The sequence below is a fragment of the Canis aureus genome, chromosome 17, assembly GCF_053574225.1.
Source record: "Canis aureus isolate CA01 chromosome 17, VMU_Caureus_v.1.0, whole genome shotgun sequence".
Classification (NCBI taxonomy): Eukaryota; Metazoa; Chordata; class Mammalia; order Carnivora; family Canidae; genus Canis; species Canis aureus.
In genome coordinates this window covers 58,086,518-58,110,654 of record NC_135627.1, presented here as the reverse complement: position 1 = coordinate 58,110,654, position 24,137 = coordinate 58,086,518, and the positions used below count along the sequence as shown (strand labels likewise).

General features: G+C 42.2%; 1 protein-coding gene across 8 annotated transcripts in view; it reads left to right on the top strand.

The window, feature by feature from the left end:
* Positions 1-24,137, top strand: part of MED4 (mediator complex subunit 4) — a 56,212-nt gene that overhangs the window by 2,465 nt on the left and 29,610 nt on the right. For 2 of the 8 annotated variants that reach the window (XM_077855712.1, XM_077855710.1), the window contains exons 2-4: positions 5,383-5,449; positions 6,992-7,112; positions 7,564-7,633. The exons of 2 other annotated variants lie outside the window; for them this stretch is intronic. The gene's annotated coding sequence lies outside the window, so the exon portion shown is untranslated. Of the gene's footprint in view, positions 1-5,382; positions 5,450-6,770; positions 6,901-6,936; positions 7,113-7,563; positions 7,634-24,137 lie in introns of those variants that run through there. 4 more of the 8 variants (XM_077855711.1, XM_077855714.1, XM_077855715.1 and 1 more) reach the window with 3 other exon arrangements.

Here is a 24,137-nt window from a genome sequence, read left to right as displayed (position 1 = left end):
AGCAGATGGAGAGGAAGTCTGAGTGGAAAGAGAACAATGGCTTTAACCAATTGTGATTAAAATACCTTATTTTGCAAAGTTCTCAAAAACACCATAACACATTAAAAAATTGTTGGGACTCTTCCCAGGGCCTCAAAGGGGGCCTGTGCAAGTGAGGAGTCCTGACGTTTATACTTCATTCGTTCCATAGCAAATCTCCCAAATTGCCCTTCGTGGAGGTTATACCAAATTACTGTTCTACCCATAATGCAAAGGCTTCCTTTCCCAAGGTCTTGAATGCGGAGTGTGTTATCAAATTTGGAGATTTTTGCCAATCTGATAGGGAGGGCAAAAACAACTTAAAACAGTTGCATTTTCACAAATTAGGAGTTAAATTGAGCGTTTTTTTCTTAGGCTTAAGAGCTATATGTGTTGCTTTTTCTGTGAACTCTTAGTTCATTTTCCCCCCTCTTGTTTCTGTTGGATCATTGGTCGTTTTCTTATCAATTGCTGGGAACTTCTTATACATTAGTAGATGCATTTTGATCTTGATATGAATTACAAGTCCTTTTTTATCTGTTTGTTCTTATTTATTATTATCTCTTAGCCTCCTTATTATTATTCTTTGAGGTATAATTGACCTCTAACATTATATTAGTTTTAAGTATACAACATAATGATTTGATATTTGTAAACATTTGCAAAGTGATCACTACAACTAGTCTAGTTAATACCTGTTGCCCTACATTGTGACAAAAATTGTTTTTCCCTTGTGATGAGGACTTTCGAGATCTACTCTCTTAGCAACTTTCAAATATACAATACAGTATTACTAACTAGAGTCACGATGCTGTACATGACATCCCTGAGGCTTCTTTATTTTATAACTGCAAGTTTATAAACTTTGAGACCTTTCATCCATTTTTTTCCTTATTTTGTATGTTTTTGTTGCTCTTGTTGCCACACTGAAATTTTTAATTATTATAGTGTTAACTCTATCATGATTTCATTTTTTTCTATTTGAATCTTTGATCTACATGGTATGGAAAGTGTTTTTTTTAAAAGTTGATGGTTTATATGAAGAATCTAGCATCTGTAGAAGATGGAGACATTCTTTTTTTTTTTTTTTTGAAGATGGAGACATTCATCAAGGAAAGAGTACTGTTCCCAAGTCTCACTTAAAAAAAAAAAAAAAAAAAAACTATACTTCTAATCAAAGCTTAAATAATAATATGCTTCCTTCAACAAGTTAATATTTATTGAACACCCATTTCGTGCTAAATCTTTACATTTCTCTCGTTGAAAAATGCAACTCCGGGCATGAGAAAGAGTTCCAAATAAAGAAAGTGAGGACTCATTACTCTCAGAAATAGGAATAAGAAATAAGTACAGTGCTCTGTGGCCAGAAATAAACATTGTTCATGCTTCCCAGACATCTCAACATTTATAGTATTATAGATGGTTCTGTCCTTTCTTCATGGTTGGTGCCACTTGCTTCCTGTGTCCCTCTGTGGGGACGAGCAAGCTTCCTTTGTAGTGCAGGTAGTTATTTTCCAAGAAAAGATCAAATGCTCCTCTCAGCTGGAAACACCCACTCTCCTGTGTTGTTTCAAAGGGTTTCTCACTCCTGCATTCCAGACATGTCCAAACTAAACCCTGGTCAGAAAAAGACCTGGCCCTGAGTTTCAAGGCAACTTGTCTTTTACTCTGGAATTAGATCAGAAAAATGTGCGTATCCTTCACTTACGATGATAATGGATTAATTACATAATAACTTTACACGAGTACTTATTCAATATTCATCATTAACAAAAGTAGTCTTTATTCTTCTCTTGTGTTCAAACGTGAATCACAACCTGGATTCATTTAACATTCAGTTCTGCGGTTCTCCCCTCACTGCTTAACAGAGTTCTTTGAGCAAATTTAGGGAATCAGAACCTACTTATTTTTGAAGGAAAGGGCCATTCTACGGCAAAATCAGGAACTAAAAGACGCGCATTAGAACTGAGAGGTGCCTCTGAAATCTCTTGGTTCAATCCCTTCGTTTTAAAGACAGGGAAGTAAAGACCCAGAAAACGCTGAGTTTAATGACATGTTTCTTGTATTTATCCCAAGTCAGCACGCCCATAAACAATGCCTTCTTTATTTTTATTTGATTAATTCATGTGGTTAGTATGTGAGTTCGATTCCTTTTAAAATGCATGAAGTAAATGTTGGAGAGGATGTGGAGAAAGGGGAACCCTCTTGCACTGTTGCTGGAAATGTGACCTGGTACAGCCACTCTGGAAAACTGTGTGGAGGTTCCTCAAAGAGTTAAAAATAAATCTGCCCTACGACCCAGCAATTGCACTGCTGGGGATTTACCCCAAAGATACAGATGTAATGAAATACCAGGACACCTGCACCCCAATGTTTAAAGCAGCAATGTCCACAATAGCCCAACTGTGGAAGGAGCCTCGGTGTCCATCGAAAGATGAATGGATAAAGAAGATGTGGTTTATGTGTACAGTGGAATATTCCTCAGCCATAAGAAATGACAAATACCCACCATTTGCTTCTATGTGGACGGACCTGGAGGGTATGATGCTGAGTGAAATAAGTCAATCGGAGAAGGACAAACATTATATGGTCTCATTCATTTGGGGAATATAAAAAATAGTGAAAGGGAATAAAGGGGAAAGGAGAAAAAATGAGTGGGAAATATCAGAAAGGGAGACAGCACATAAGAGACTCCTAACTCTGGGAAACGAACTAGGGGTGGTGGAAGGGGAGGTGGGCGGGGGGTGGGGGTGACTGGGTGACGGGCACTGAGGGGGGCACTTGATGGGATGAGCACTGGGTGTTATTCTATATGTTGACAAATTGAACACCAATAAAAAAATAAATTAAAATAAAAAAATAAAATGCATGAAGTATAAAAAGTTGGGAGAAAAAAATAAATCATCCCAAATCTCTCTACTGAGGGACAGTGACTGTTGACAGGCAGCATGACTGTCACTAAGGGAACAGGCTTTGGACCCAGACAGAACTTCATCATTTAACCTTTCTGGGTTTCCGTGTCTTTATGGCTACACGGGAGATGACAACAGTCACCTCTCGATGAAGATGAGAGTGTCTTGCATGGGTAAAGCACTGAGGCCAGCAAGCGAGACGATCGTATTCAATTCCTATTAGCAACTACTACCAGTACAGTTGAGAGAACGCTCCATACATTTTTGTACCATGCTTTTCCTCACTTACTCTATCACCTGCATTTTCCAGGTCATCAAAGAACCTTTATGAATATAGATCTTTCACGTCATGACCCCCCTTTGTGGGGAAAAAAAAAAAAAAAAAAGGAGTTATTTTCCATTCCAAAGCCAAGGTTGCATATACCTTCTCCTCGAAAGAAGTAACGCTGAATCAGCAACTGCCAACAAAGGGGAAAGGAAACAAGGGTTAATTAAGAGGAACTATTTTGGAATAAACAGCTGGATTCACAAGGGTGTGCATGAGAATGCTTTGATGCGTGCATTTAGAGAGTGAAGGATATGGAATAATTGATGGCTCTATTGGCAGATCAAAGTGTCTCAAGGGCATCACAGGCTGCGGAGTTAAACCGTTTGCACTTTTCCTGCATTTAGTGTGTGTATTTTGTGAGCATAATAATAATTTGTACGCACACAGAAGCTTTCATCTGGGGAGGAGCTCAAAGCACTTTGAAGATGTTAATAAGAAAAAGACCTGCTAATTAAGATTGCTTAAAAATAAAAACTCTCCCTTCAGCATGTTTACGTGGTTGCCTGGAGGATTCTGACTTAAAGAGATTTGTTATCACAAGTGAGTTAGTCCACGTTTTCTTTTTAAAACACATTGTTGGATTTAGTGTACTGATAAAAGGTCTTTTTCTGGACAGTCACGCCACACGTAACGAGAATAATTCAGCAGATTATGACGTGCCTGATTTGGAGAACATACTTTCACCCAGAAAATTTTGAGGTAGGGCAAAAAAGCAGTACCGTGTGGCTTATTTGGAGTGAGTTTCCAGTTTCAGACTAAACCCAGCAAAATAAGCTCAGAAGGAGGACAAAGCACTCCCAGGCCTTTCTGAAAATTATATTTGCTGAAGGAAATTCAGACAGCAAAAATCGTATGTCAGTGCATGGTGAAAAGGATGACTTTGTTAAGAATTCTACAAGCTTCTACCTCAACTTCCCTGCATCGAATACACTGAAGCAAATCTCCACACAGATGAAGTCCACTCATGAAACCTCTCCTAATCCAGCTATTAGAACTGGATGCTTCCCTTCCCTGCTCCCTGGGCAGGGAATGTTATTGGTTTAAAATATTATTTGCATAATGACTTAGTATTTGAGTCTTTTTTTTTTCATACGTCAGGTATTTATAGTTTTCCCCACTAGAGAGTAAACTCCAAGTAGGCAACAATATATTTTATTTGTCTTGCTATCTGACAGAGGGCTTAGCACAATGTATGATCCTTAACACAACATACCCATTCATAATAATTTCTTTTAATTAAGAATTTATTAGAGCAGTTTTGTAATAGAAAAAGAAATTGGGGGAAAAAAAGAAATTGAGGGGCAGCCCAGGTGGCTCAATGGTTTAGCACCGCCTTCAGCCCAGGGCCTGATCCTGGAGACCTGGGATCAAGTCCCACGTCAGGCTCCCTGCCTTGAGCCTGCTTCTCCCTCTGCCTGTGTCTCTGCCTCTCTCTCTCTGTGTCTCTCATGAATAAATATATGAAATCTTAAAAAAAAAAGAAGAAGAAAGAAAGAAAGAAAGAAAAAAGAAGAAAGAAAGAAAGAAAGAAAGAAAGAAAGAAAGAAAGAAGAAAGAAAGAAAGAAAGAAAGAAAGAAAGAAAGAAAGAAAGAAAGAAAGAAAGAAAGAAAGAAATTGGAACCAGCATAAATGTCCATCAATAGCTCAAGGATGAAATAAAATCATGGGACATCTGTACAATGGGACACTATGTCACTATTGGAAAAACTCAGTGATCTGTGGAGTGAACAACTCAAGAAGAAGAATATATATGTTAGTGCCTCCTTTTTTGCAAAAATAAGATGGAATCAGATGGGCGGTTGAGAGATGCGTGGGATGGATAGATGGAGAGATAGATAAACTGATCAATCTTTTTTAAATTATTATTCGTAGAAACTGGAGGCCCTGAGAACTATGAGCAAATCACCAACAGTGAATACTCCTGGCAAGTGGGACTGGGGGGAGTGGGCCGGCTGTGAGAGGGAAGTCCCTCACTTGTTACTCGGTCCTCTGTATTGTCTGAAGTTTTCACGATGAACAAGTATTAGGAAAATGGAAATTATCTATCGACCTGAAGTGTGGATTTGTTGGATTTGCCTTCGGCGGGGCGGATGACCTAATATCCCATATTTCTGTACTTGCAGCCGGTCTCCCGGACAGAGCCTCTGGCACTGAGCGGGCTGCAGGGGACAAAGCCTTCCTTTTTCCAGAGTAAGCATTTAGCCGGATTCAATCTGACTCCCTTGGGCATCTTGCTGGGGCACCTTTCCAGGGCCCAGCTTTCTAAATTCAGCAGACTAATGGGCTGGGACAGATTCCCTGGCTGACTTTGGAAGTTGTCAGAATCTCTGGTAACTTTCCTAGGCTTTTGGTTCTCTAACGAGAGGCCAGGGGACCTTTTTCAGTTGTAAATCAGCTTCCATCAAAATTCAAGCAGGAGGCCAGGCTGGCCCTGAAATCCCTCCTGCTCAGTCCCCCAGCCGCTGAACTCCCCTGAAACTCCTGCCTCGAGAGATGATCAGAAATACCCACTGGGCTCATTTCCTAAGTGGCCATCCTCTTGTTTTGACCCAGCAAGAGGGGTGTGATCTGTTTTCCACATACAGTTTGTGTGCGTTGGCTTGCTGCCAAGCGTGAGTCTCTCAACATAGAGAAAACTGAACTCTCTCTAAAGCGGGAGGACAAGAGGGAATTTATGGGAATATTACAGATTAATCCACTTTGCTGTGATCTGGCCTGGCCCATTTTTTTAGTGGGGGCTGGTGGAGGGTTAGTCTCTGGTTACATAAACAGGCCAACCATCCGGAAGAGGAAACAATACCCTCTGGTGGTAAGATTACATCCTGCACCATGTACCCTAAATTTCAGCTCTAGGCCAAGCTGCCTTCCCTACACGTGTGCCACAGGACGCGGGAACATTTTTAGTCACAGAAATCTAGACTTTCTTTTTTTTTTTTTTTAAGTTTTATTATTATTATTATTATTTTTACTAATCTCTACACCCTACGTGAGGTTCGAACTCACAACCCTGAAATCAAGAGTTGCATGAGCTACAGACCGAGCCAGCCAGGCGCCCCCAGAAATCTATACTTAAATAAGTCAACTCCACCTTTATCTTGAGTGTTAGTGTAGAGATACAAAGAGTAGAATTCCCATTTCCCAATTTTGTTCTTATTGTTCCGAGTTGCTGCATTAAACATGACGCAGATGAAAATGATGATGTTTGCTTTTCATTCTACTATGGAAGAAAATTCCCAGCATTCTGCAAACCACAGAGCTGACGTTGATTTTTGAATATACACCATTGTTTACGGTGCAGTTATTGTTATGCTCATTGGAGGTCCCTTTTGGCTTTCCCAACGTGTCTATTGTGCGATAAGGAGCTTTGTGGCTCCGCATATATTACTACTCTCTGCTCCGTGTGACAACATTCAGATGTGCTCATAATCATAGGTTCCGGGTTTTCTTGTTAATGTATCCACTCGAATTGTCACAGTTGGGTTGATTGCAAGGGAACATTATCACACCAGCTGCTCTGGCTCTGCAATTAGCAGGCCTGGTATGGAATGTTCTGTGTAAGCTGGAGTTCCTGTGGACTCTGGACATTTGCCTTCCTGAGTCTCTCTGCCTTTGACTTTCCCTTTGGGAATCATGCCATAAAGGTCACAGTTTCCTGTTCCAAATATTCCTTTTAGTTTCTGTTTTGTGAGAACTTTGTGTAAAGCTTTTTCCCTTGACCATTTGTCCTCCCAGGCCTCAGACTGCTTCTGAAGTGGAGAGCATTGAATAAACCCAGGATTCCTTCCTGGGAACTGGGTACTTGTCTTCGAAGAGTAGAGCATCTTTGCAGAAGCCCATGGAACTAGGATTTGAGGTGAGAGAAGAGAAAGGGGGCTCAGCCCATTGTTTAAAACTTTGCTTCTTGTCAAAATGCTCCTTGGCCAGCTGGTAGGTGACTGACTGTGCTGGTTTGTCTGGGATTGAGGGGTTTTCCGGGACGTGGGACTTCCAGTGGTAGAACTGGACCAGTTGGTCACACCAGTGTGGGTTTAGGACTGTATGGATCCTTTCTTTGTTCCTGTCACTCTCTCTAGGTACTTGTTCTTCCTTTGACAGCACATCGGCTGAGTGTTGTTTCTTATGCACCCTAATAAAACCCATGATGTCTGAAAATGACTACATGTTAAGGATTTAGGATATTTCAAATATCTTAACTTTGGAAAACCTTTCATTGGAGTTTTAAAATTACATAAAAATCACATGGACATGAACTTGAGACGGGCATGCTTACACCTGTCTAAATAACAACTTATCATCACTTCTAGGCACAGAGTGAAGGTTGGCTGCTAGGTGCCAAGCCTGATGCTGGCAATGGGGAGCTGAATGGATAAACAGGTAAATGCCACAGAATTACCAGCGCTAGGCGAGTGGTGTGGGAGGCTGAAAAACAAAGTGATCACTGTGGGCTGGGATACTGGGAGCGGCTTAAAACAGGAAGTGGGATGTGGAGACAGCTGCAGAAGCATCCAGAAGAAAAGGTAGACTCTAGATGAGGGGAAGGCTTTTCTAGGCAGCGGAAACGGCTGCCTAGAGATTCAGAAATCCCTACGTGGGGCCTGCATAGGCGAGCCGCCCTGAAGCTGGGTTTTCAAACGGGTGATGGGTTTGAAGACGGTGTGTGGGACAATTCTTGTATTTCTGTACCGCTGCGTTGGCAATTACTCTAGACCCAGTGAGCCCGTCTTTACCAAACAGAGGGAGCCCTTTCTCCTCCTGTCCCTCTGCCAGCTTTTGTAGGTTAGGCCCGGCATCTCTAAAGAATGACCCAACTGTCTCAGTAAATATTTGGGGTGCAAAGAACTGGAGCATTGTCAAAATTCTGTGTGCCTACTCCACCCTCCTCCTATCGAGTCCAGGACAGAGTAGGGCGGCTTGCGGACCGTGGCCAAGGAAGCTATCCTTCACCTCCTTGTAAACAAGCTTTGGCTTGGAGACTTGGAGCATCGGCCCCTGCGCCCCAGTTGTCAGCAAAATCAGTGAACGTTTGTATGTGCAATGGCTACTGGCCCCCCTTACTCTGCCCTGCTCTTTAGTGGGTTTTCAATGACCTTATCATCGATTGGACATAGCAAACCACCATGGCACCATTTTACCGAAATGACCTTTTCCTTACACAAATCCCATTGTGGTTTTTTTGTTTGTTTGTTTTTTATGTTTTTTTTTTGTTTTTGTTTTGTTTTGTTTTGTTTTGTTTTGTTTTGTTTTGTTGGAAGGAAACTCTTTCAATGTGGGCAAAGACAACGGGAAGATGAGTCTGTGAACCAGATAACAACCATCGTCATAAATGGGACCACGGAAGACAGAGGCAAAACCAGAAATGTGCCTTCAGTGAGATGTGGGAGAAGGGGCGGGCGGAAGGTTCTCATGCCTCTTCCACAAGCTTTCCATCTAAAACTTCCTTCTCGTCGAAAGATGAGCTTTAGCTTGTAAATTCTCCTGGGAAGTTGATACCCGTCTTTACTCTCACACTAACGAATCCACATCAGTATTTTCCCTTTTGTGAGGCATGAGGAGAGCCTTGAGTGCCTCAAGAGTAAGTGTCTGCAGATATGAGAAAATGCTGCCAAAATAGAAAGCATAGCATCTTAAAATCAAATTTATTGCACCTAAATTTTTTTGGAAATTTGTTATAGATTTTATCTGAGATGGCTTGAATCACAACAGCAATCTGTAGAACTGTCTTTTATTTTCCTTCTTTTGGATTTGTAGTTTCTCAATACCGTATGGTCTTGACCGTCCACCACCTTCCTTTCGTTGTTTGGTGTCCTTCCTTTGCTCTCAGACTCTTTTGAAAACTATTTTAAGCTGCCCCATTTCTGCTCCTGAATGTCCCCCCCTTGATTCCCGCTGGTCGTGTTTATTTATTAGCTCACAATGATTGCTTCCTTTCTCAGGTCTGGAGGGGCATGACTGTGCTCAGGTATGACTCTGCCCCTTAAAAAACATGAACACAAGGCATGAATATCATTGAGTTGATGACTGTATCTATTAAAAATATCGTGAATCACTGTTCCGCTATCATTTATTTGAAAACATAGGTTGACAACTAATACGTCTATGCTGTAAAAAATGGGAGGGAAATTCCATTAGACAGTATTAATCAGGCACATTTTTTCTTTTTAAAAAACCCTACCTTTATATTTCTTTTTGTGCCTGTTGGTCCTAATCATAGCTACACCCGAGACTCCTTCTTTCCCCATTCTTCTAGTCTCTGGTATCTCCTTACCCACATCTCTTTGTAAATCGTTATTATTATTTATTATTTCTTTAGTTTGCAACTGGTTCTGCCCTTGGTGGTGTCAGTTAGATCACTCTCCTTTGAATTAAGTGCTAAGGTATGGTGTTTGCAATTAGGTTAAATGTTTCCTTGGAGTGGGTCCAGTTCTTTTTATCTTTTTTGATAAGCAGTGGCTTTCAAGGTCCAGGCTGGAAGATTGTTATTTTGAATTAGGAATCCTTATCTCTACATAATTTGAATGATCCCAGACTACAGGGGCATTGCCCAGGTCCACCAGACGGCTCTCTGTTAGCGCCGTTCAGCGTGAAAGTCTAGAGAAGAACTAAGGCTGCCAGGGTGGACCGGCCGGCTTGCCCGAGAACAGCCAAAGAAGCTACTCGGAGAATATTCTATCATTTATGCCAACTTAAATACCACTGCCAAGTCACACTGTTCTCTAAAAATTCAGTTAGTCCTGGTTTATGGCTCAAAGCACTTTGCATGTATCAGCCCATTAGGCCTCTGCATTCCTCTGAGTCAGAGAGCTGGCAAGTGGAAATAACCCAGTTTCCGAATGTGGACTCAGAGGCACAGACGCTGCAATAACCACACCAGGATCACTAATTCAGGCCGCTGAACAGTGTACACGTGGGACCGAGAGGGTGTCACCGTGTTCCATAGGACTAAGCCTAGTAACCTCTGCTGGTCTTCCTGTAAGTGGCGGATCTACAACCTCTGGACACCTTGTCCCTGACCCTTGGGAGGGCATAAGCTGACCTCAGGGAACATCAGTCACATAGGAGAGTTCTGTTTTCTGGGCCATCTTCTCTCTGAGTCAGTTTTCTTTCAGCCATGGCCAAGTGTCTGGACACTAGGACTAGAAATGCTGGAATTCAAACCTCGGCCCTACCAGTATGACCCTAGGCAACTTCCCTAACCTCTCCGTGACTCAGTGTCCTCATCTGTAAATCGATGATTAGTCATAGTGTGTCCCTCAGACAGGGTGATGTGGGGACTGAACACGTTAATTCACGCAAAGCGCTTAGAACAAGAACCTGACACATAAGGATGCCATAACCATGAGTTGCTTCTCTTGTTCTTCCTCTTCTTTGGGAAGCCTTTTCAAGCTTGGGCCTCCTTCCCAAGGAGAAGTTCTCGTAGTTCCTCTTCCTATCAAAATAGCAAAGGACCCAGTAGCAGCTATTAACATTTTAGTGAGAAAGAGATTTATGTTACCTCTGCCAGCTGGTCTGCTTCTCAAGCATCATCTCCAATTGTGGAATGAAAAACTTGATTCCCTGCTTAAGGAAGTTGGGGCACCGTACACGTTTTGAGGGCGTAGGGGGAGGTGGGAGATGAGAACAAGAAAACTCTCAATTGGCCTTAAAAATATCTGAAGGAACCTCCGAAGTATTTACAAGGATCATCTTTTGCTTAAGAACAAGCCCACCTACTTGACCAGAGCCCCTTCCTTCTTTTTTAGTTTTTTATTTTATTTTATTATTTTTTTTTAGCCCCTTCCTTCTTTGAAAAGCCCTCTCCATCCATCCCTATCCTGCTCCTTCCCATCTCAACGTGAACAATGATTCCTTTACTCACTCTTAGGAATTTTTTTTGTTTTAAGATTTTATTTATTCATGAGAGATACACAGAGAGAGGCAGAGACACAGGCAGAGGGAGAAGCAGGCTCCATGCAGGGAGTCTGATGTGGGACTCGATCCCGGGTCTCCAGGGTCAGGCCCTGAGCCTAAGGCAGGTGCTCAATCGCTGAGCCCCCCAGGCATCTCTCACCCTTAGGATTTTATCCTTCTTTCCTCTCCTTCTAGAGCAAGCCCTTTCACTGCCAGGAATGTGGGGCCTGTTTTCATGTGTCTTCTGCTCCATCAGCCAATTCTGGCCTTGGTTCTCTTTGCCCCAACCCTGCTTTGCCTTGATGACACTGCTGTGTAGACCAAAAGTGAGAAGATTTAAACCATGAAAGTATAATTTGCATGTGCCACTTATGCCTGGTTGTCTATCAGCATAATAATATAGAATTTATGTTATTAAATACATAAAACATTGCCTTTATTAGTCTGTATTCGGAAATAACGAAAGTGTTCTCATATGCTTGGCGTTCTTAATTAGTCGCTGTCTGTAGCCTTATCATTTGATCACAGCCTTGTCCACGGTGTTTTTCCTGCCAGGCATGTGTAATTAAATACATGAAACTCAACTCCTAACCCTTTGCGACGTGGGGGAGACAAAGGTAAGGAACGGAGAGGGGAAAGGACCCGCAGGGGAGGGTAGATGTGAGACAAAGAACTCCCAGAGGCCAGAGATTACTTTCCCCTTGGGCCTTTCCCTCAACGTCACCACCAAGGCCGTAAAAATTAATGATTCTCAGATTTAAGCTTGAGTTAACTTTGAATGACAATCGATCTTTCAAAGCCCCCCCCCCCCACCTTTAAACAGAAACAGAAATTACAGTTCGTGTAGTTGTTTTAAATGACCTAAATAACTTAACAAAAACCCTGGCCAGTTCTTCTAACTGCCCTGGGCAAATCGGAGGTGGTTGCTAATTTCTTAGTCAATGTTTTCTAACTTGCCCATTATCTTTTTGTGCCCTTTGTTTAAAACATTATTATTTGTATTAGTATATGAAATTCACAGGCACTTAAATTTTTATTCACCATCTCACCGAAGTCCTATTATACGTGTTTTAGTGGCCTCTGTGTGTATTCACACACTGTAACCCCAAATAACAGATTTTTAGTTCCTCTAAGCTGATCTGTTAAATGTTTTCCCTGGCATTGTCAACCATAAACTCTTTAAATAAAAATCAAGATCACACCTGTTGGCACAGGCACCAAATGTTGAAAGGAATGTCTTTAGTGGGCCCAACTTTAAAAGTTGCCTCTGGTTATGCTAACACGAGTGGGCCGTATACCTGACCTCACTGTAATCGGTTTAGGATATATATATATTGTGTGTGGGTGTGTGTTTAAGATTCTATTTTTTAAGATATCTCTACACCCAATGTGGGCCTCGAGACCACAACCCCAAGATCAAGAGTCACATGCTCCACCAACTGAGCCACCCAGGTGCCCCTAGGATATATAGCTTTTAATTTTGGTCCAATATGGTTTCCAAACTATGTTCCATAAATACTTGAGATCCACAGCAGACTTTCAAAAAGATTTTATTTATTTATTTTGAGAGAGGGAAAGTGAGGGGCGGGGAGACAGAGGGAGAAGGAGAAGCAGACTCCCCACTGAGCAGGGAGCCCAATGCAGCTCAATGCCAGGACCCTTGGGGCTCATGACCTGAGCCAAAGGTAGACACCTAACCGACTGAGCCACCCAGTCGCCCTTCAACAAGGGATTTTTGAGTGTCTTAGAAAAAAAGAGCATACACGGAATATGCTTTTGATTCATGTCCGGGTTCATTCTCTCTCGTCACCATTCCATAACCAACTACTGTTCTACGGGCAATTACGTAGGAATCTTGCCTGTGTTTGGACACATAAGATATGATTCACATTCACAAACCAGGTCATGCTTTGATGTACGTTAATATTTGCCAAGTCCTTATTATGTGCCAGCATTGACTCGGATTATTTACACTAGTCTTCCTAACCCACTCTGAGATGCAGGTGTGCTTATTAACCTGATGAAGTAGTAGACCTAGGAGATGAGGAAATCCACTCAAAGTCTCAGAGTAAAAGAAATCAAGAGAAGATTGAAGCCCTAGTATTTGGCTCCCAAGTCCATGCCCTTAAACACCCAGGTCCACTATCTCTCTAACAGCAGCAATTGCTGCAGAACAGTCTTCTAGGAATCAAGTTTTCCCTTCGTACAGTATGTTTGGCCCCCACTTCCAACATACCCACCTTGATGAATGCGTTGTCTGATGACCATGCTTGGGCTACCACCTCTTCCCAAAGGTCGGCAAAGCTCGGGGAGGCCAACTGCAGACCCCTGCATCCCCCCAGCTCCTTCAGTTCCTAGGCGTGCTGTCTACAACTGGCTGCTTCTATGTCTGCAAGGGCCTTCAATAGGGGGCCATTCCTTCAGTTTTTGGAAGGGGTCAATGGATCCTGAGCTCTTATTATTCCATCTTGTCAGTCTTAGCTGAGTTGCCCTGGGGCAGGGGAGATGGATTTTGCTGTGGGTGCCCTGTGGTGCTGACTGACCACATCCCTCAACCCCAAATATGGTTCACCACTGCCGCTCTGAAGTCTGCAAGCAAGACCACACTGACTCCATTCCTCAAGCTCCTCTGCCCCTCACTTCCCCACGGTCTATCTGTCATGAGGACTGCTCAGTCGTCCCAGAAACCCACACCCCAGTCTCCTTCAGGTAGATGGTGCCCTTGCCTCTCAGGATTGCTCCTCCATGGACACAAATGAGATAGACAGGCTTTCTGCCCTTCTCAGAAAGTCCTGACACCCTTACTCGTTCTTGGGCCTCACAAGGTATCCTATCTATCCAATAGCAGCTTGGTCTACTGGAGGGACAGAGCAGACTTTTGGGGCAATGAGTTAGGAGAAACTACGGGGAAAATTAACCCAAGTTGTCTTCTTCCCAATAACTCTAGGATTAGATCCCTCATCAGTGATTCTTACCAGTCTAAGTCAATCAGCCTATCTTGTCCTCCTTTTGCTTCAACAGCATTTCCTGTCTTTTAGGTCACTTTTCTTTGGGACCAGACACCTCTCCCTCCCTCCCTCCCACCCTCCTTCCCTCCTTTCCTCCATTCTTTGATCCACTCACTGTAAAGCATTTACTGAGCCTCTCCTCTAAGGGTCTTTTCAAGCACTTGGGATTACAATGATTAATAATACATAGTGTCTGCCCTTAAGGGGCTTTTAATCTACTGAGAAAGGTTCAAAGATAAATAGGCGGTTACAGTTATCACATATCGAAATGAGTAATGTAGCCTTGCTGAGCACTGAAGGGGGTACATGTAAATGGCCTTAATCTTCCCCCTTTTCTCTTTGGGAATCAGGCATATTCCATCTCACTGTGACTTCTGACCAACCTCATTAGGCTTTTCAAGGTCTGGACTAAAGTTCAATTTATAAAAGGGAAGTGGAAAATGCTGGACTCTTTGATAATGAAACCAGCTCACTTCAGAAGCAAAAGTAACACTGAGAGAAAACATGTTTTCCAGCCTGTGTCAGCTTTTCTTCCTTTCTTTTTTCAAATGACTTATTTGGAGCACTGGAAAGAGCTAATATCTGAGTTATCAAGGCCCTTCCCCTGTCAATTCAGAATATTTATCCTGAGTCGCAAATTCACTTTTCAGGCTTCAGTGGTGGGTGCATTGCAGTGTTTACAGAGAAGGATGTCTCCGAAGTACAATTATTTTGTCATGCACCTTAACTCTGAACATGTTGATGAAGCAAACTACCTTGTAGTTCTTTCTAAATGTTCTAGACCCAGTAGGGCATTCATATTTCCAATGGATCTTCACTTGGAGCACCCCTGCTGCTTCATTGTACCCTCCACAGGTTTCCCAGAATACCCTTGACTCAGACATGCTTCACTCTCCCAAAAGCAGCATTTTGTCTTTCGTCCTACTGCTTCGAAAATGTACTAAGTTAAAAGTCTTTTGGGATGCCTGGGTGGTTCAGTGGTTGAGCATCTGCCTCAGCTCAGCATATGACCCCAGGGTCCTGGGATCGAGTCCCACATCGGGCTCCCTGCAGGGAGCCTGCCTCTCCCTCTGCCTGTGTCTCTGCCTTTCTGTGTGTGTCTCTCATGAATAAATACTTTTATTTTATTTTATTTTATTTTATTTTATTTTCTAATTGAATTTATTTTTTTGTTTTTTTAAATTTTATTTTAATTTATTTTTTATTGGTGTTCAATTTGCCAACATATAGAATAACACCCAGTGCTCATCCTCACCCCATCAAGTGCCCCCCTCAGTGCCTGTCACCCAGTCAACCCCACCCCCTGCCCACCTCCCTTTCTACCACCCCTTGTTCGTTTCCCAGAGTTAGGAGTCTCTCATGTGCTGTCTCCTTTTCTGACATTTCCCACTCATTTTTTTCTCCTTTCCCCTTTTAAATAAATTTAAAAAACAAAAAGAAATAAAAGTCTTTTCATTCTTGGACCCCCAATTGAGTCCGCTTGCTCGCTCTGCGAAACACCCTGATGTTTATAACAGACACCCTGAGTGTCTTGGCTCATTGTTGGCCTGACCCAGTAATGGTTCAAATACCCCCCCAATACTCTTGGATAGAAGAATGAATACAATTAGCACCTGAGAGATTCTAGACATTATGCTATTTTCACTTATGTCATTTCATTTAATTCTCAAAATAATATTAGAAGGCAGGTTGAACAGTGCCTGATGCACAGTGGACGCTCATAGAACGCTTGTTGAATGAATGAAGAAATGACAGCTCCTATCTTACAGTCTAGAAGCCCACAGATGAAAGAGGTCATGTCATTTCAAGACCCCTTGGGGGCCAAGCAGGTCGGTGCGCCTCTTCCTTGTCCATGCTCGCTGTAGCGCGTGCCTTTGGACCAGTAACTCATGAAATATCCTCTCTGAGGAGGCTTATGTTGCGTCACCATCTGACGCCCTAAGGATTTTCTAAATCATGGTAATCAACACTTCCTAAGCCCCCTCAAGTAATCGAAATCTTTTAATCCTCAAATGTGAAAGCTTTAGCTTTGTGTCTGTGTTAGATAAAAGTCTCTCCCGAACCTCATTGGTCTTGGATATCAATTATCCAAAGAAGTGTAGAGAAATTCTCAGGAAAATTCAAGGGCCAAAATTAATTTTAATGGCTTTGATTCACGTCAGGGCTATGAAGGAACTCTAGCTTCCTGACACAATCTTTGCCACATCGCCCTTTGTCTGCCTTATTGAACTCCAACAACTTTTTGGGCTTCATGTTCTTTCTCTCCCGCCCCCCGGCTCCCTAGCGTGTCCCTCTGCTTCCTGAGCCTTCCACCGCTTCCTGTCAGCTTATTCTTATTTGTGGGCCATCCTTTATGATCCATCCTGCACCTGCAAGACTTCTATGTCTCCCCATGACCTGTGTGTGTGTGTGTGTGTGTGTGTGTGTGTGTCTCCATGACTTATTAAAAAGCAAGGCCTTCTCCCATTTCACTTACAGTCCTGACTCCTTTTCTAAGAGCGGACATTTGCTTTAGTGGACATTTGTGGCACTGGGTGGATAGTCTTTACTTAGTCTTGTCTTGCCAACTGGATTGGACATTTTCCCCCCATCTAAAGATACTCCTAAACATGCCTTAAGTGTTCCTGGGTGTAAGAGGTAGGTGGTGTTAAGTCCTATTAGATACTATTGATAAGCCACTCTCATCCTCTACTAGGCATCAAATAAAAGAGGAACCCGGATACTTCCCCATCTTTCATGGCCTTAGTTCTGAATTTCTTCTACAAAATAGGATAATCTTTCTGGTAGTATCAACCCACAGTTTTCTTTGTCTCCTTAAACTGGATTATCTGCTGTGTTCCTCAAATCCAACAGCCCAAAGATGAGCTCCCCGTTTCTCTAGACCTGTTCCTTTTTTTTTTTTTTTTTAAAGATTTTATTTATTTATTCATGAGTGACACACACAGAGAGGCAGAGACAGGCAGAGGGAGAAGCAGGTTCCATGTAGGGAGCCGGATGTGGGACTCGATCCCAGGACCCCAGGATCATGCCCTGGGCCAAAGGCAGATGCTCAACCGTTGAGCCACCCAGGCCTCCCTAGACCTGTTCCTTCTTGTGTCTTTGTCATCTAAATTAATGACACTACCTCTACTATGTCACCACCTAATTTAATAATTTAATTCTTCTCCATCTCCCCACCCCCATTTCTCTTTCTCCTAAATGCAATCAGTCAGGCACTCCTTGTTATTTATCTACTGAGTATATTTTAAACTGTCTACGCTTTCCATTTCCCACTACTTGTATTTTGATTCAGACCCACATTATTTCTTGCTGGGACTGTTGCAATATTTCTTTATCTCTTTTCCCTCCTCCCGTCTCTCCTAACTGCCCTCCAACCCATTTGCTAAATGGTTGTGTCACTCTCTTGCTTAAAATTCTTTCACTGACTTCTTATAAAACCAAACCCAATTTTATTATGATTTCTAGCTTAATTGAATCTAATCAGAAAAAGATCGATAAAGATCTCTATGGAAGATACCTTGCTAAGATTTTCTTTGTAGTTAAATACATGAGCAATATTAGTAGATGCTTCATCTACTCTAGTTCACAGAAACGTCTATATTCCCTATTTGTAGTGTCCATATCCTGTTTCTACTAAATTGAGTTTGATTATGTTTTTCAATAGAATGTGATCTTGTGTTTGTTTGATATTTGGAGTTCAAAAATTGATTTACCGGGCAGCCCAGGTGGCTCAGCGGTTTAGCACTGTCTTCAGCCCAGGGTGTGATCCTGGAGACCCAGGATCGAGTCCCACGTCGGGCTCCCTGCGGAGCCTGCTTCTCCCTCTGCCTGTGTCTCTGCCTCTCTCTCTCTCTCTCTCTCTCTGTCTCTCATGAATAAATAAATTAAAAATCTTAAAAAAAAAACAAAAAAAATCTATTTACCAATGGCTATGTTATAATGATGTTTTGTCAGTTTCCTTATACTTCTGGTTTGTTGGTTTGCTTTTGTTTCTTAGTTGGAATATATATTTCAAGCATTCATTTTTGCAACTGGGGAAACTTCTTTGTTGAAAAAATTTTTACCGTTATTTATTTTTTTAAACAGTCTTGGAAATAAAAATGTCTTCTATGATATGACTTCCCTTTAACTCTCCAGGCTTTTCTTCTGCTATTCCCTACTTTTCTCTTTACGTACCACTCCAATAGCCTGCTTCTTGTGCTTCAGCTCCTTCCAAATATACTTACAATTATGCTCTTCCTGACATTCCTACATAACTATGACTTGATTTTCATATTGAGCTCAACTGTTACATCTTGAACTTCTTTGTAAACGCTTAGCATCTGTACTTACCTGTCTTCTCACTTCCTACCTTATGTTATCTGTGTACATGTCTATGTTTTTCACTAGCATTAAGTCCTTTAAGAACATGGGCCAGATTTCTTTTTTTCTCCCACACAAGGCCTAAAACATGGTAGGTTGCTTAGTTTTCTTGTACTGTACCCAACTAAACTGAACTCCCAATGGTCATTGCGCTTGGAGCCTTGTCCCATTCTAACTCATCCTTCTCAAGTCCAACATGATTGATCATCTTGGGTTTCCATCATAACCTTCACTTGGATGTTTGACCTGACTTCTCCAGTATAAACTGGAGTGCTTCTTAACCAAGATGTAGCTTCTTTTCCAGGTTCTTTTGTCTCATCTTCCTTGAGTAACCACCTGAGAGTTTGTGATCTCTTGCCTCAGAAGTGGTTTCTTGTAATTCAGTATCACCCCTTAGAGACTGAGTGGCAGAGAGACGAGTCCTTCAGACATCGTGGTCATTCAATACTTTTTGTTATGAATCTTTGCTCTTCAAGCCACTTTTTGATTGTCGTTGGACTTAGTATATTTAAAAGTAGTTGATCCACACACATGAGCATCTATCTATGATCACTCAGAAGTTATATTTTTCATTATAACTTCATTCATCTGTATTCCATGTTAATTAAAACTTCATGAATAATTAGGTGTTTAAAATTTTTTTTTTCTTAATTTATGAGAGAGAGACAGAGTGTAATAGGGGGAGGAGCAGAGGGAGAGGGATAAGCAGACTCTGCACAGAGTGTGGAGCCTGATTCAGGGCCAGATCCCAGGACTCCAAGATCATTACTTGAGCTGAAACCAAGAGTCTGATGCTCTGCTGACTGAGTCATCCAGGCACCCCTTGAAGAATTAGTTTATATAACCATTAATGTTTTATTCAGATTCCTTAAGTTGCAAGAACTGAAACTCAGTCAAATTAGCTTGTGTGTGGATCAGGGGGACAATCATTTAGGTGCAACAGTAAGGGAGACAGAGATCGTGAGGATTCATGAACGGAGCTTATTATAAAGCTGAACCTTTTGGGAACTGAATCAGGAAAGCTGTCAGGAACTGGGGTGGCCCTCTCTCCCTCTCTCATGGGCCACATGTACTCTTCTTTCCTATTACCCCTTTCTTTCCCTATACTTTGCATATCTTTCCTTTTCCTCACAGCATCTACATATTTTTACTGCTTTATAATTTGCTTACACAATCTATCACAGCCTCTTCAGTTTTTCTCTGTGGTGATTTCTCTCTCTCCCTTTCTCTCCCTTTCTCTGTCTGTCTGTCTCTCTCCTCCTCTCCCTAATTTTTCAGAAAGAGAGTTAGTGCCAGGTTCTTCCTAAGCTATGGATAAATGTATCTGTAATTTGTTAACTTTGCTCCATCTCCATGGCTACTATTTTGGTCAAATGACTATCATTTCTCATGTGAATTAGTACAATGATTTTCCTACCACCATCTTCCTCCACTCCCAATTCATCTTCCATACCCTTTGGATATTTCCCATTGCCATGTTAAAGCATCCTTAACATCCTTATAACATCCTTATAAGACACCTCATGTTCTAGCCTCATGACCTGGTGCCTAGGTACCTTACCAGCCTCATTTCTTCTCAATACTGTACTCTGGCTCCTATCACACTGAAATTACGTAAGTTGCCTAAAACATGCTGTGTTTCCTCTTATGTCGGGTTATATGCTCTTCCTTCCATCTGGAAACTTCCTCTTCTACAACTGGCCTTCTCTGAGTCTTCAGCTCTCAGCTTAAACATCACTTTTCCAGGACGTCTTCCTTGGTCAGGTTACTTGACTATGGTGCTATATGCTCCCATAGCACTGTATTTTCCCCACCATCACAGAACAATTAATGTTTGTGTATTTAATTGTCAGTCTTTCTAGGTAGAGTGTAAGACTTATGAGAGCAAGGAAAACGTCTGTTTTGCTTACCATTGTATTCCTGGTATATAACAGTCACTTAATAAATATTCAGTAAAGGAGTGTAGGCCCTTTCCTAGGTAACTGATACTATTAGTTATTGGGAGCAGGGTCAATTAGGAACATATGGATCTACCTTTATTCTAACTAATATATCTTTTTTTTTATTTTTAATTTTTTAAATTTTTATTTATTTATGATAGTCAGAGAGAGAGAGAGAGAGAGAGAGGCAGAGACACAGGCAGAGGGAGAAGCAGGCTCCATGCACCGGGAGCCCGATATGGGATTTGATCCCGGGTCTCCGGGATCGCGCCCTGGGCCAAAGGCAGGCGCCAAACCGCTGCGCCACCCAGGGATCCCTAACTAATATATCTTTAGCACGTATGTGAGGACAGAGGTTTCCCTTAGTAGGGGCTGTGGTCCTGTTAGGCAACACAACTGAAACATTTAACACACGTTACCCAAAATCTGATTTGTCTTTGTGACCAGGAAGATTGAACGACTACTAGGTTGTGGGAATCCTGTGAAGCTCAACCCAAAGCAATTTAGTGACTGCCCTCTGCACTCCCATTGTAACAAAATGAAAATCCCAGCTCCTTGCCATGACCTGTAAGCATTCACATGATGAGGCCTCTCTGTGGCACTCTCAGCTCACCCCATTCACTGTTTCTCTCGCTATGCTCCAGCCTCCTCAAGCTCTCAAATAACCCCAGGTGTTTCCTATCTCAGGGTCTTTGCACTTGCTGTTCATTCTGCTTGGAACTCTCTTCTCTAGATCATTGCACAGTGAGGTCTCCCTTTACATCCTTTGGTTCTTATCGAAAACAAAACTCTCTTCTGAGAGGCCTTCCCTATAAAACGGCCTATGTAATATGGCCCCCATTCCTTCATAATATTTTTTTTCCTTCATAATATTTATCACAAACTAAAATTATCTGGTATGTTCGCTTGTTAATTCTCTGCCAGCCCCCTTGAGAAGGTAAGCTCTAGAAGGGCAGAGAACTTATTTGATTCATCCTCTGCTTACAATTCTTACAATACTGTAAGAATCTAGAACAGTATTTATGACAGCAGTTGCTCAATAAATCACTGAATGGATGAATGGATGAATAAATGAATAGGAAGGCTTGGGCTGAGAGTTGACGTAGGGTTTTTGTCATCTGAGCCCTCTTCAGCCTTCCACTGCTATACTGTTTCCTGAAAGAAACCCAAGAAGGAGACAGTCTTGCCAAATGTATGCCAACTATCCCTGACAGAAGCCTAGGTACCAACTGCTCTTCCCTGCAGACTCCTCCAGGATCCCTCATCTTTCCCTGACCCATTCCTGACCTTGACCTTTTGTCCTGACAGCCCAGGGCAGTGTCAAACCTCAGCGGTCTCTTTTCTCCTGTTGGCTGGGGCCGTTTGGAGGAATACCCAGGTTCCTATGGTGCATGTGCAGCAGAAGCTGCATGAATATCAAATAATACTTAGAATCAGAAAGAGGGTTAGTTAGAGCTTTATAGTCCCTGGACTTCTTCCCATCTCACTGTCCTTGATGCACACACATGGGCCAGATTCCTCATTAGTACCGTGGATGTAAAGTCGACTAATATCTCAGGATGCAAATAACCCAAAAAGGTACGATTTTGCAAAAAGATTTAAATATGCCTGTGTCAGAATGATCCACTTGTCACATGCTTATGCACCACCATTCCACCGCTTCGTCTCTAAATCCGGCATTAAACCCACTCCAGGGGTGAGGTCTCCAGGCCCAGCGAAGAGCCACCGATGCAGCCAAAACCAAATGATCTGAATTCCCTTTGAAATTGTAAGGCCTTTGCTGAGGAATGACGTGGTGGTCCCGCCAGAACCCGAGAAATACCTTTGGGGCGCTTTGCACACAGCACACGGGCCAGGCAGGAGCATTGTGTACAGGTCGATCTTGGAAACGGATTGCCTGGTCATCCAGCAAGTGAAGCACTCTGCGTTTGTCTGGTTGAGAAGAGATAAAAAGCATGGATTAGACAGACTGAAATGTGGCCAACCTTTGGCAGGGGCTTTCCAATGAAATGAAAAGGTCCTAACAAAGAGTGGAGCTTGCATTTTCAGATCTCCTAGGAGAGAGAATTTGGTGGCTGTAATTAGAAATTTTATATCAGGTGTTAGATTCACAAAATGGGCAGGCCGCTCTCTGGAAGCCTGACTGCTGAGGACAGAGAATCACTGTGCTCCCGGCTGGCTCGGGGCGGCCCGAAGGGAGGAACCAGCGGCTTGGTCTGAGGACCAGACCTGGCTAAAGCCCAGCACGTCGAAGAGCAACAAGTTATCCAAGAAGAGGCAAGGGCCAGGCACCAGAGAATCTGAAAAGACAAAGAAGCTACTGTTCTGCCCTGATGAGCGCCAAGAAACCTCCTTTAACCTCATTGCTTGTATTTGAACATTTAGCAGTAAACTCATCCTTATGCCTTTAATAGTAAAAATCTTCTGGCCCAGGGTCGAAATCAGATAACAGGAGGATAAATGTATTTGAAAGTCAGTGGAAAAATGGGAAGGAATGATGATGTAGTTCTATTAAGAAGGCTAAATGGGCTGGGAATTTGGTGGTTTTGAGGTGGATTCAATTCTTCATTTCCTGGCACTTGGATATTTATCTCTGCCTTTGCAGGGGATATAGTGACTCATTTGCACACGGGGTCATACAGTACTTTCTGGATTATGATAAACATTCAGAGAGACAAGGTTAAGGTGATCCAAGGCCAGTTTTGCCAATTGAACTATAATATTTAGTTCATTAGGTGTTTTCCTAAATTAAATCAAATCAGTAGACATTTATCAAACATCTGCCTATCGTATGAGGGCCCAACGCACAAAAATGAACAAGATTTGAAACTCAAGGAAATGAAAAGCAAACCGGCAGCATGGAGATTGTAGCTAATCTTTTCTGAATTGTCTCCATGGTTAGAGACAGGAAGGGAACTAACTTTGTAACAGCCAGAAAGGAAATTTTTCTGGGAAATCTCCCTTCATCTAGCCAAAACAAATATTTAGATCTGGGAGAAAACAAAAGTTGAAATGAATGTAAAACTGATCTTCACATTAAGATGCTAGGAAGGTCAACCAACATCAATAAAAATACTGAATCTTTACAATGGAGTGAGAACTAGTTCTATGAAATTAAAAAGACATGGCCAACATTCATGGAGACAAATTTAAACATCTATTATTCTATGCAAAAAATGTTCTGTTGTCCTCACACTTTTTTTTCGTTGTTGTTGTTTAGGGATATTAGATATAGAAGAATGTTTAAAAATATATTGTATTTGGCAAAATCTATTATGGACTCCTTGTGTAACAACTGAAGCCATGTGGGTAATGGTATAATTAAGTGGATTTGTATTTGGTTAACTGACCATACCCCAGCAGCATTGGTTTGTTGAATAATGGCTGCTGCATCCCAGAAGATTCTTTTTTTTTTTTTTTTTTAAAGATGTATTTATTTATTTGGGAGAAAGAGAGAGAGTGTGCATGCAAGGGAGGGAATCTCAAGCAGACTCCCCACTGAGTCCAGAGCCCAACATGCAGGGCTCCATCTCACAACCTTGAGATCATGACCAGAGCCAAATCCAAGAGTCAGACACTCAACTGACTGAACCACCCAGGCACCCCATCCCAGAAGATTCTTGAAGGCATTAGGCTATTGGGGCTAACTGAAATATCACAGATCTTGGCTTTGGATTGGAA